Raw genomic sequence first — 14,734 nt, 5'->3', positions numbered from 1 at the left:
TGAAAAATCATGCTAGAGTGAATCTTTTTAGGATTTTCCCTAATATGATTAGTGAGGTTTTCAACCTCAATCCTAACCACACTATGCATGAAATCATTGATATGGATGACCTTCAAGAAAGGTACAATCCATAAAGGATTTACTTAAGGATAGGACCACTATAGGAACATGCTACAAAGATTGGTACATTATCTATAATTACTACCAGTACCCCAAAACCATTATTGAGGGGACATTTTAATCTTAGGGCTCAAGCATTATATTTCTCTCTCTACAAGATTTTCGAGATGAATCAAGTAGAACAAATCCTAGGTTCAATTGTCCTTATTATGGCTTAGACTCTACAATTCAGGATAAGCACTATTCTTGATTTTGCCACTTTTCTTGCATGAGAAATTAACAATGGTTTGATAGGGATATCCCAAGGGAAAGTAAACAAATATTTTGTTGGTACTCATTGCTCATGCATGTGTGTCTGTTTAAGGGAGTCACTTATTTCTCTAAGGGCATGGAGCTAGAAGTAACAAAAGATGGAGAGAAGAATCGAGTCCAATTGTGGAGTGTTAACATGACTTCAGAGGCTAGAGATGCCAACTTTGTAAGGTTTGATAGATATTTTGCATCAAATCTTAGATTTCTCTTGAGAGGAGACAACCCTAGGATTCCACAAGCACTGCTAGAATTGGTCAGACCCAAGGACCATGCAAACGGACTACTGGTTAGCCATAATTGGGGGGACATAATACCCTATAATGTTTCAATAGTAATAAGAGTATATGGCTTCTTAGGAAAGCCTCATGTGCTACCATTCCATGTGCCTCTAAAAATAGGGATAGCAGAGTTGTTATGGCAAATAGGGACCATTGATGAGAGAGATTTTCCAAAGAAAGGTACTTTCTTTCTAGTTGTTACTATAGTACATGACTTTGTCTTTGTGAGAAAAGCAAGGAAACACCTCAATTTGTTCTTGGATAGATACAACATGGTCGAGTCCCATGCAAGATTTATTGACCCAGAAGGATTTTATGATCTCTTAAGAGAGAGGGAAAAAGCTGCCTGCATGGTTCAACAAGTATATTTCCCTAAGGATGTTATAAGAAATATTTTCTCTTTACAGGAACAGGACTTAAGAAAAGAAAAATGGATAGTTTTTAGTAAGACTCTAGAATTCATCAATGCTTTTGACTCCAATTATGATCCTCTAAAAGACAAGAAATCTAGAGCTTTTGCACAATAGCTTATAAGAGGTTTATTAATGATGAAATTTTTGTGAAATCTAGAGCTTTTGCACAATTTTTATGGAGATTAAATATAAGAAATTTTGAGAGGACTTGTGAGAAGATAAAAATAGAGCAACCTAATAAGGAAGACTCTGATATAAAGGAAGAGGTGAAATCCAAATTTTTGAATGATTATTCCCAGTTTACACTTGAGGCCAGAAGGCAAATGGTTAAACAATCAGGAGTCCTAATTTTACCAAAGTGGGACATTGTTAATGCAATGGTTTTTTATTCAATTAGAAATGAAAAATATGTCAAGTATAAAACAGAGGAAGAGGTATTGAAGGCTCATAGAGGAGTCAACTGCAATGATGATCACCAAGCCCTAGTGATTTGGTCAATTGAGAAGAGGGACAAAACTAGAATGTAGGAAATCTCTACTATAGAGCATACTGGTGCATTAATAGTATTCACAGCTAGTGAGGTTGGTAGCAAGAAAATTATTGGAATGGCTTTAGAAATGCTGAAATGTGGTAGTGTGGTGTTCGGTTAGGAAGAGGATAGGTTTGCTCAACTCAATGCTAGATTTGAGGAAGTTTTAAAAGCATATGAGGATAGGGGTAAATAGATACAATCATTGGAAAATAAAATATCTCAAATGGAGAAACAATGGGAGAAAAGAAAAATAGGAGAACCTTAGGCCACCTATTGAGCCTTTTAAGTCAACTCCAATTATTGAGATACCAGACACCCCTAAGAGGCCACAATTCTACACTGTAGAGGATTTTGAAGAGGAAAAGAATAAATTGTATGCATTGCATGTAGAATTAAATATCCAATATGAGGAAAAGATAAGACAGAGTGTAATGTATCTAATGGATAGGATAGAATGGCCAACATTTTTTGACCAATTGGCAAGGATTGTAGCCATCTAAGATGTATTGAAAGGTAAAGAAAAAAGAATGAAGCCTATTATATAGAAATTGACTAAGAGGAACAATGATATTACCCTCACGTATGTATATGTCATTCAGCTATCCTGTCACCAGATAGAGAAGATTTTTGACTTATTAAATAAGTTAGAAAATTTTGATGACAAATAGGATTCTTTTCAAATAAGAGTGCTAGCTTGTTTCTCAAAGTACATAGCTGAAAATTTTGATTTATTTCCTAGTGCTCTTAAAACTATTGATAAAGTAAAGGAAAAGGAAGAGTGGAAAAAAGAGCTAGATGAATTATTTTGTCAAAGATTGAATAATGTAATTAATGAAACTGGGCATTTATTATGGGCAATGAGCAATGAAAAATTGGTTAAAGTGTAGTTGTTTTACAATGCCATCAAGAAAGATTTTGCTGAAATAAAAGCCATAGGGATATCCAAAGGGATATCCTATAATTTGATTGGCTTGATGACACTATTTACAATGAGTGGAAGGAACAATTTATGTCTACAGAATTAATGGAAGATGAGGAGGTAGAAGAAGATGCAAGAGTAACTATAACTTTAACTGTTGATGATGAAGGCAAGGAGAACCCCCAAGTTAAAGTAGACTTGCAAGTAACTGAAGAGGACACATCACTTTCAAGCCTCATAGCCACTTATTCTTAAGATTTAGAATAACTAGAGAGTCAAATCATAAGACTTCATTGTTCCAAGAAATGTAACAGAAATGGGGCCTACCAAAAGAATTTAGTGACATCTGTTACACACATTTTTATCTTTTTGTGACAGCTACCTGTAAAGATTCTTTATAAAAGACAACTATCAGTTCTCTATGCCTGAAGCTTGTTGCATGTCACATTATATAAGTTATATCCTAGAGCTAGAGAAAGGGTCTAAATACTTTTATATTTTTCCAACTTTCAAGGAAAGTATAATCAGTCTAGTCATGTGTAATTGTTTTTGAGTTTACTTCTAGTTATGTACTTTTCTGATGAAAAATAGAAATGATAGTATCAATATGAATTCATGGGTTCTTCATTGAGTTTCTATTGGTTCCTTTATTAGTCAACAAAAGGATAATACAAAAGGGTATTTACACTAGATTTGTGTCATTGGAGTTTTAAAACTACTGAGCAATAGAGGGCCTCAATACCAAAATGATAATACTTATGCAACCTAAGGACTAGCCATTTCCTAATTTTAGTTACACATGCACACCTTTTGGATCTAACATTAACAAAACCAGGAATATTTTTCTTCTCTTTAGGCTCTGCAAAACCAAGGCGGGTATACCTAAGGGATGACTCAATCTGACTATTATTGTATGCAAACTATCTTAGTTTCATTCTGATTTTCATCCTCAATTCATAAACACACAGCTAATTGTGACTTTTTAAACAAAATACATCCCCTATAACAGATTTGGTCATAAAGTCTTTTGTAGATCTACAAGTATTCTTTGCAACAATGGCTACCCATGGCTGGAATATTTCATGCAAACAAGTATTGACCAATTTTGAAGATCTTTAGGAAATAAAAGTAAAATTGATTGAAATTTTTCATTTGATACCCATTTATGATTGATTTCTCTTTCAGCTAAATCAATTTGACTAGTGCCTAATCCAATAGGGTTCAAAGTCCACTAAAAATCTATAGATCTAATTTTTTTCATTACAACAAATATTATCAAAAATTCTTGCTAGAATCCATCATTTAAAATATCCTTCTCATTACTATAGTAACCTTATCTAATTCATCAAAGCATTTACTCAATTCATTGAACTAATAGCAATGGTGAATAGATATACAACCTGAAGGATTGCATTCAATTGAAAGAGTTTTTTACTCATACAACATCAAGATAACTAAGTAACCTAAAGGAGACAAAATTAAGAAAGAACTGATATGGGGACAGCTCATAATTTGTATTCATTTTCTTTGAAAATTGTATACATTTTGTAGCAAACTCAGAATGACCATAGGAAGAAACACAAAGATCATTCTATATTAATGTATTCCCATAAACTAATAGAGAAAATACATCATAAAGCTTGTTCAAATTACTTGGACCGAAAACAAACCAAGTATCACTAACAACATTAGAAATCAGCCCTCTTCTAGCCCTGAAATCTCACTTACACAATGTGAAATGCAACAAGCTTTAGGCTAAAAGGAATGACAGGTGTCTTTTACAAGAGATATTTACATACACCTAAAAAAAAAGACAAAATTGTGAGTAACAAAAAGACTTATACATCAAATATTCTTCTCGTGGGTCCCTTTCTGTCACATCCTCTAAAGTTGTTGATTTGGCCACTAATATGATTCCTCTGTGTATGTAACTACCAAGCTAGCCAATGATGTAGTTTGTTCTGATGATTGTAGGTTAATCTCCACTCGTGGATTTCCACCAAATTTATCCTATACTATGGGAGTAACTTCTATATTTCCCTCTTCTTCGGTTGTGTCAACATCTTGTGGGCTCGGGCCTGCAATTGAAATTGACTGATCATTCTTGTTTTCTTCTTCCTGTTGGCCTTGTGTAGTGATAGTGTCAATGATTTGGATTTCATCACCCTACATCTCATCACTATTAGTTTCAACCTCCTTAAACTATTCATCAGGAGCTATTTCTTTCATCCACTTGTCAAACAGTGTGTCATCTGGCCAATTGAATTGCAAAATATCACTCTATCTTTTGAGCACATACTCAATCTCATTATTAATAGTAACAAATTCATATTTTAAAGAATCAAAGAATATTTGGGCTTTCACTATTTCTTCAGTTGTGGTAGCCCACCATGCATGCCCTATTTCATTTATAATTCTGTTCATCCTTAAACAAAAAATATCATCAAGTTCTTTCACCCATTCATCTTTTTTTTTTAAAAAATTATTTATCTTATCTAGGGCACGAGGAATCAAACTAAACTTCTGGCTCTTGTACTTGTTCAAGTAGCCTACTATTATTCTTTGTAAATGAATCCTCCTATTGTCAAAGTCAAAAATATTAGAAACAATATCAAAGGTTTTCTCAATTTGATCATAAGAAGTTTTTATACATAGTAACATAAAAATGTCATTTCTTTCTCCCTTCTCACCCATTTATTCACAATAGGCTTTATAGCCTCATCACTAGCTTTTAATTCTTCCCAGATATTGATCACCCTAGCAAAATGATCATAAACTAGTGGCCATTCAATTTTTTCCCCTAGATATGTGAGAGCTTTTCTTAATTTATCTTCATATTTTGACTCCAACTCCACATGTAGGGCCCACAGTTTACTCTTTTCTTCTTCAAAATCTTCAGTAGTGTAGTACTGTGGCCTTTGGCATGTATCTAGCATTTCTATGAGGGGGGTGGATTTGAAAGGTTCAACTAGGGGGTTAGGGTATGTTATTCTTGGTACTATTGACCTTCCCATTAGCTTTTTTTCAAACTCAATCCTCTTTTCAACCTATTCTAACTCTACTTGAGTAATAAAAATGCCTCCCTATGATCCAATCTACTCAATTTTCTCACCAGTGAGCTACTCTCCTTCAATCCTTAAAGGGGATTGAGTGGACGAATATTCCTCAACTTGAGGGCTCTTTTCATTCATTAAATTCTTCCTCTTGCGAGAAGGTTCATCAAATCTCTCTTCTTGAATAGCACTAGTGGATCCCATTATTTTTTTGCCTTTATCCATAGGAGGCCTCTTATTCTAAATCACAGTATAACTTGGTTTCTTTTGAACAATTATTTGACCAGCTCCTATACTAGGAGTGAAAGCCAACCTCCTCATGACCTCCTCTAGCCTTATCAAGATAAGAATCAATAAAATTGTTTCTTCTCATTCATAGCTTCCATTATTTCAAGGAAGGTATTCATGCGCTTATTTATTTTATCAGCCTCTATATTAGCATTATCTAGAGGACCATATTTCTAATCAAAACAATGAATAAATTCTAGAACCCAGGAATAAACTCGCTATTTTTCCTTTTTAGTTTCCTATTCCTACAATGAGAATTCATTCCTTATAATGTCTTTTGGATAATATGAATCATGTTTGACCTATCCCAACTTAATCCTATGCCTCAAGGTCTAATTAAAAAATCCCTCAGAATCACAAAAATAGGGATGGGAAATAGCCATCATATACTGATCCAAAATTTTATGTAAAAAGATCCAACCCCCTTTGGTGATCACAAATTGGTGTGCCATAATGCAAGTAGGAAAAATGGACCCTAGTGATCTTTTCAGTAGAAACATCTCCTCCACTCCTCCTAACTACCACAAAATTTCAGCCATTCCTACTTTTAAAGGTACTTGGTATCGAAAAACATGAGGGCTCCCCCTTAAACCATAGATTTTGAAAATAGTAGAAACAGAGTAAGGAATGATATCTCCCCAATTGTGTGAAACTTTTAGGTTATGGGGTTTGTCCATAGGCCTGAGGAGGTTCATTAACACCTTAGGAATCCTATGATTGTCACTCAATATGAGGCATCTCAATTTAGAAGCAAAATACCTATCAAATATGACAAAACTAGCATTATTTGCATCCCAGGTCATATCTGCACTCCACAACTAGACCGACAGTGCTTCTCCATTCTCCTCTTTGTTCAATTCCATCTCTTTATCAAAATGTGCTAACCCTTTAAATAATAACATATACATCAACAAAGAATAGTGCCCAAAAGTCTTCTCCACTTTCCCTTTCACAATCCCAACCAAGCCAACATGGATTTCTTCAGCCAAAAAGGAAGTAAAATCAAAGATAACATCTACACCAAAAGAGGCAATTTGGACCATCATATACATCAAGCAAATGGGCATGAAATCCTACTCATCCTTGCCAAAAGCACAACACAGGGTCCTGTATATCTCTACAGCCTGGCAAGTGAAAAGACTCTTCTTAAAAGGTTCCCTAGAGGCTATAGTGATTACTGGCAGAGTTTCTATTGTGCCAATGTGTTCCCTTAGTAATCACATCCTTTTTTTCCTTGTATTCATTTTCTACTTCTAATAGATTAATTGGCACATGATAATCTAACAATGGCTCTAGGTGAAAAACCTCCCTAATTTCCTTAGGTCTTATTGAGATCAGAGGCACACCATTAGTTCTTCTCACCACCCTAATAGCTTGGTCATAATTCTTGGCAATGGTTTCAAGAAAATCATAATCCATGAAAACACTTGGAACTACTAGCTTTCCCAAATCAAAATTCTAGACATTATCATGAGGGGCAAATAAATTCCTTTTTGAAAACCATTTTTTGAACAAAATAAGACCACTTTGCATAGTTGTTGCATCCCTAACCTAGTTCTTGTTATCATATAGGCCATCAGCAATCTTAAACCTAGGGTTTAAGGAAATTAACTTCTTAACTTGTGTGGGTTCAGTAGTGGATTCTAAGAGTAATTCCAACAAATCATGATGAACATTCCTATCCATATAATTTACTTGCCTAGAAAATGCTTTCTTAGGAAGCATCTTGACTATATTTTACAAGGATCAAAAGGCTACAAAGGTTATAATATAAGTACTTACCTAATTTTCCCAAATTGTTCTTCTTCAAACCTCTTTAGTGACTCACAAATAGGGAGGGTTGCTTCACATCTTTGTTAGGCTTATCACAATATCATTAGTAGGCTTTGGTGCTTAGGAAACATGAAATCTTTGTTTGCACAAGACTAGAAATGGTAAAATTCCTTGTATTATACTCTATTTTTCTCGCATGCAAACCTTTCATTCATCATGAATGCATAGAATTGAAAAATAGGGTGGCATCATATTTCCTTTTGAATCTACATTGTTGATCCTTGAAAAATCCTACGATCTAGGAAAGAAAATTGGGCTGACTCATCCTTCCCCCTAACACACTAGCAGTCAAACCAACAAACAACTTCCACCTGTACCTTTCCTTCAATGTTGGCATTTTAGTCTGGGCCCATTTATGACTGGGGACATATGTCATCAAGTTGCTACCTCGCTATGCATAACTTTTGAGTACCTTGCTATAGCGAGATAGTGACAACCATTGGTGTTGCTTTGATCATGTGGTAGATATTTAAATATGAATTTTACAAGGAATATGGTGGGTCTCATTCGCTAACTCGCTATACATAATCTTCATGCAACTCTTCCTAGTGAGATAGCAACAGTCGTAGATTGGAAGTTGATCTGAGGGCATGGAAATTTCATGAATCTTTTAAGCTATGGTGGGACCCTTACTCGCTGCCTCACTATACATAATAAGTGCACATCTTTCCATAGCGAGATAGCGAGTATCATTAATCCATGCTTCATCTGATGATCAAGATCCTTCACATGTTTTTTGCATGGGGTGTGGGTCCAATTCACTGCTAATGTTGAGCTAGCTTAACATGCTGGCATATATATATATATTATTTTAAGTTCCAATGACATCACTTTCCCTTGGTTTTTCCATGTTGTTTTTGTAGTTGGGTCGCTACTTTGCTATCGGCAAAAATCACTTACATTCAGGTAGCGACATAGCAACTTCTGGCAACCCATCAAAAATTGATATCGAGAAAATTAGAAACACAATAACCATGGCTAATTCGACTATCATAGAAATAAAGGCATATTTTGTAAGATATCTTCCTTGGGATCCCAAAAATCACTGTCCTTTTTAAGAAAACACCATCTCTTGTAATATCTGGGCACTCACCATGTCACTACTGGGAAAATTGATGATTTTCTAGTTGCGAAGTAGTGACCTCCAATGAATAATGAATTCTGGTGATGGAGAACATGTTATATAGTAATTGAGACTTCACCAATTAATATTGTTGTTAGAGAGGATGGTCGTGCATATTTATGAAATTACATGGGAATACCATAGTCACATCAACATTTTTTTTATTTTAAATATGGCCACTTTCTTTAAATTCCAAGCACTCACCAAATTGCTACTCAAAAAATTGATGATTTTTCGATCGCAATGTAGTGACTCGCCAGAATATCTTAGGTTCCAATGAGATCCCTTACGAATTATTTTGCGTGCATCCTTTCTGACACTGACAACCCTAGGACAGAACACACGACCATAACTTTTTCAAATTGATACACTCTTCTAGCACTAGACCAAGTTATCAGTATTATGACAAAAAAATTTGATGGTCGCTACATCGCTACGGTAAATAGCATCGTAGCTTTTCATAGCGAGTATGCAACATCTATTGATCCAAACAAGATCCAACAGTGGGATAGAACCTTTTCAAAAAGACACAACAATGACTTCGAAGCAGGCGGGAAAGAATATTTGACAACTTTTAAAAACTTTGTGCCTGGATAAATTTAAAAGGGCAAGACCTAGGGTTTTTCACAAATTTTAAAAGATATCAAAAATAGAACTCCCAAAACCTAACACCCTAGGATCAAATAAAGGACTCACATCTGATTCTTTACCATGATTTTAAGACAAGTTACTATGTAAATAATCAAACCAACACGTGTCATCATTTTCTATCTCCATTTCATGAGTTTATTAATTTTGAGATCATTTGAGTAAGGTTCATTTGATTAAATGCAATTTGGATGGGTTATATATTGGTTTATTGTTGCTTTTAATTCAAGGGATTATGTAAATGCTTCAGTAAATCCATAGAATTCATGAGTTTATGAAAAGGATATCTCATAAGAATGGAAATAGGTGATTACAATTGATAAATTTAATTACAAGTTAATTGAACAAGATCTCCTGCCACTAGTTGACTCTTTTCTCCCATGGATAAGGCACTAGTCATATAAATTAGAGATGGTTGAGAGTAAATTCTACTTCTACATGTCAAAGAAATTATATTTTCAAAGTCATTCTCATTCCATTTTTTTCAAGGTTATAATGTTGGTCACCACTTGTTTGCATTTAATTTATGAGTCTTATGTAGCTGCTATTTCCAGAAATACTTGTAAACTCTAGGAGAATTATGACTAGATCTGCTTATGAGGGATGTATATAAACTTGAAAGCATTAAAGAAATTGGTAAACTATGTATGTGCCTAAGGATAAGAGATGAGAATCAAAATGAAACTGAGATAATTTTTATACAATAGTTTGCATTTGAATCATCCCTAGGTATACCCAACTTGGTTTTGCAAAGCCTAAAGAGTAGGAAACCATCCTTGGTTTTGTTGAAGTTGGGTCCAAATGGTTTACTTATGTAATTGTTAATAGGAATTGGCTAATCATTAGGTTATATGAGTGTTATCTTTTTGGTATTGAGCATTTTGTTGTTCATTAGTTTCAAACACCAACAGGATCTAGAAGAAAGATTTTAAATATTTAAGGAGATGATTGAGACTTATTTTGGTTGCTAATCATTTTTTATTTTTGATGATAAAGTGTGAACTATTGAAGGAGAAAGAAGAATAAGGTGAGCTGAGCATAATAGAGGAAGAAAGATCAAGTAGAGAAAGTTCATAGTGAAAGAGAAATAGTGTGAATAAGCCAAAGAGATATCATAAGGAAGAATATTGAGTGAAGCATAGATCCAAACAAGAAAGGTAGTGCTAAATTGAAACAAATCATTTGATTGATACTCTATTGTCATTGTAGTTGAGAAAATATCTTAACCAAGTGGACCTAGCTATTTTATGAAATCCTATATGGTAACATCAATTAGTGATGTTTGTAAGTCCTTTAAAGAATGTAACTCTTTAGAAATGTAAAGGAGTGAATAAAGTCTAGATGATATATGGTTAAAACCCTCTAACCAAGTCATGCTAAAAATGTCCATGTAAACCTTTTACAAGGTTGGCTCCTAGAAGAGCTCACTTTAGAAGAGTAAATTATTTGGTTTATTGGTCCCAAGTGACTTTCTCATTTATAGGTTTTCTATGTTAAACTTTTAGTGTTCAATTGTGTGATTTCTTATGTGTTGCAAAGTGTATTCCATGCTTTATGTTTCATGTTGCAACTTGGTATAAGCTATAAATAGATGATTTGATACTCAATGTAATCATAAATAGTAAAATAATAGTCTAAAGTAAAAAAAAATTATAACTAAAAGATTAAATGTTAAATGTGCTTGCTAGCTTGTGATTATAATGTATATAAAGTTGAATTGGTGGTGAATTATTTTTAAAGCCTTGGAATAACTCCTGCCTCTCAGTTATCTAACAATTGGTATCAAAGATGAGTTCTTGAAGGAAAGAATTTTAAAGGGACTTGATATAAAGATCTAAATATTTCATAGAAAAGAGAAGCAGCTAAGGTGAACAAGGACTTCCCCTAATTGTAAAATAGAATGATACTATACTTATCTAGAGTTGGAGATCATGCTCTAAACTACCTAGACAATGCATATGATTATCTTGTTGGTCCTATAACTATAGATTAAATTTAAAAAGAGAACACATCAGTGTGATGATTGAAATTATATCTTCCCTAAGATTCTATTTGGTTGTAAGCATAGGAATTGAGAATAGGAATGCATATTGATGAGAATTGGCACTTGTACATGGTAGAGATGAGAATCTATTGAAAGATAAGTTAGAGAGTCTAAGAGGAAAACATAATGAAATGAGAATGAAAGAAGGTGAAAAAAAAATTAGTATGTGAACCAAATCAAATAAATTATGGGTGCAATCAAATCTACTAGAGGAGTCATCACTGATGATGAAGTTGTAAGTAAAGTTCTTAGAACTCTCTTACCTATGTATGATATAAAAGTTTATACAATTTAGGAAGCTAGAACTATGCTTGATAATTCTCTTACACTTGATGGATTAGTTGGTTGGTTTGTTGCATTTGAATTAAGTGATTATGATAATAGTATTCCTACACTTGGGAATTCTTTTAAGTCTTCACTAATCGTTTGTATTTCAAACAAAGACAAGATTAGTAAAGATGAAAGTAAGTCAAAATTAGAAAATGATATAGCTTAGATTGAAGCATTTATCGCAATAAGGTTACTAAGAGGTAAAGTTAAATACAAAGGTAAATTAACTCTAATATTCTTCAAATGTAATGAAGTTGGTCACTTTGCTATAAAATCTCCTAATATGTAGAGGAATTATAAACATAACAAGTCAAGAGAGCACAAATAAAGAATGGAAATTACAAGGATTACAAAGACAAAGAGAAGTAATGGTATATATCTAAGGAAGAGAAAATTGAATCACATACTGAAGATGATAAAGATGGAGTTGAGGTGTGTATGTTGTAGTTAAAGAGGACCCTAATGAGGAAAGGTATGAAGAAGGAAAAGCTCATATTTCACATGTTAGTAAATGATACTTGGATCATTGGTAGTGGTTTCTCACATTATATGACTGGTGAAATAAGTAAATTTAAAAAACTTGAAGAATGTGATGATGGAACTATTAAGTTAGGGAATGATATTCCATGTCTAATGAAATGTAGAGGATCATTGAAGCTTAATGATAAAATACAATATAATGATGCATATTGGGTGAAAGGACTAAGATATAATCTATTGAATGTTTCTTAGTTGAATAATACAAGTCATAATAGGAAAGTGAAAATCTTTGATGATGATAAAAATATGATCAATAGGAGAACAAACTAAAGGTAATCTATTCTACCTTTATCCTACAATTGATACTTTCTTGTTTGAAAAAGTTGAAGATTTATGTTTGTGGCACAAAAGGTTATTTCATGTTATCTTTGAGGACATATTTAAGGTCAGTAGAAAGAAAAGAGTTAAAGTCTTATCAAATCTACATAAACCTAAAAATGCAATGTGAAAATAATGTCAACTTGGTAAGATGGACAAGTCAAGTTTTTCAGGAAAATCACATACTTCTAATGATATCTTGGAACTCGTGCATATTTATTTGTGTGGACCAATGAGAAAGTGGGAAGTTATTATTGTGACATATATTTCATACTATTTTTTGATGATTATCGTGTTCATGAAATCACATGGTTTTGATATGTTCAAATAGTACAAATCTAGAGTTGAAAAGGAAATCGATAAATAGTTAAAATCTTTAAGATTTAATAGAGATGGTGAGATTAAGTCTATTGGTTTTACTAACTTTGATGCAGACAAGAATAGTGTGGGAAGAATAAGAGAGACAAAACTCAACTTAAACCTGCCAACACTCAACTGCTTAGAGTTCCACATGGAAGCTATATAAAAATTAGGTAAACCATAGAGAACACAAGGTCAAATGTAGCATATTCATATGTGTAATTATTTAACATCCAATGTAATGAAACCACAACATGCCTAGATCTAAGGCCTTCTAGGTTGTAGCCATATACAAATGAAACCATGAAATCTAAATCCAAGCTCACATCTTCTATCTTTTACTCTCTTAGTCTATACTCTCAAACTTCCTTCCTAGTTCTAACCAATCTTCTTTTATATCCAAATAAGACACAAGTCCGCCAGTCAAGATTTTAATTACAATATAGGTCCAAACTTGGAAGAGTAAACCAAAATCCAAGAAATGACAATATAAAATCATACACACTTAATGATAGGTTCACATGTGTATTAGGAGTCAACTCCCAACTGCACAAGATGCTATGTAAGCATAGGAAATTGCATTGATCAAAACAACACACCTTGCTAGATGAAAATAGTAGGAAATAGGGACTGCAAGAATGGCATAGAACTCTAGAAATATGGAATGTTAGAACTTATGCACTTATGAAAAGGATCAAGGATAGGTCCTTGACATGATGAAAATTGTGCACAAAAAGAAACTAATAGTAGAAATGGATACTTCACAAACAATAGACTGGTATAGAAAATAAGAAATATGTATGGGTTAATGCAAGATTTCTCAAAGACCCAAGATGCTCTTGCATCAAACTTCTATGCTAGGATTAAAATTAAGAGATAGATATCTACCCCAAGGACACCACAATAGAATGGAGTTGTTGAATGAAAAAATATGTCTATTTTTTATTATGCAAGGACATTAATGATTGAAAAAGGGATTGCTGAAATATTTTGGAGAGAAATAGTTAGTACTACAGTCTATACTCACAATCTAAAGAAAGGAACAAACAAGACACTTATGAACTCAAGTATAGTCATACACCTAATGTGAGATATTTCAAAGTATTTGGAAGGAGATGCTACTTTTACAAAGATGCATGAAATGATAAATTTGATTTGAAAGGTGATAAAGGTATTTTCCTTGATTATTCCTCTAAGAGAAAATCTTATAAATGTTTGAAAAAAACTACTAAGAAAATGATTGAAAGTGTTAATGTGAGAATTGATGACTTTTTAGAAAAGAACGACGAGGATAGAAAAAGGGAACTTGATGATTATAGTAAGTTTATCTTTGTCTATGATGATACACTTGATGTAGTACCCAAGTGGCAACATGTAATTTCCAAACTATAGTATAGTGATATCAAGCATCAATAGAATGCTTCTTATCATTATCCTATTCTACTCAAGCCATAGATAGTAAAACCTAAGAAGAATGAAGAGCCTCAACAAAATGGAGATAATGTTGGAGATTTGAGAACTAAACTTACCCTATCCAAGTATGTGAGAAGGATCCACTCACCTGAATAAGTCATTCGAGGTAGAAGCACTTGAGACATGACAAGAAGTTGAAGAATCATGCAT

Source organism: Cupressus sempervirens, chromosome 10 (genome assembly GCF_028749045.1).
Source record: "Cupressus sempervirens isolate cs-2001-9-10 chromosome 10, ASM2874904v1, whole genome shotgun sequence".
NCBI lineage: Eukaryota > Viridiplantae > Streptophyta > Pinopsida > Cupressales > Cupressaceae > Cupressus > Cupressus sempervirens.
This window is presented reverse-complemented; position numbering follows the sequence as displayed.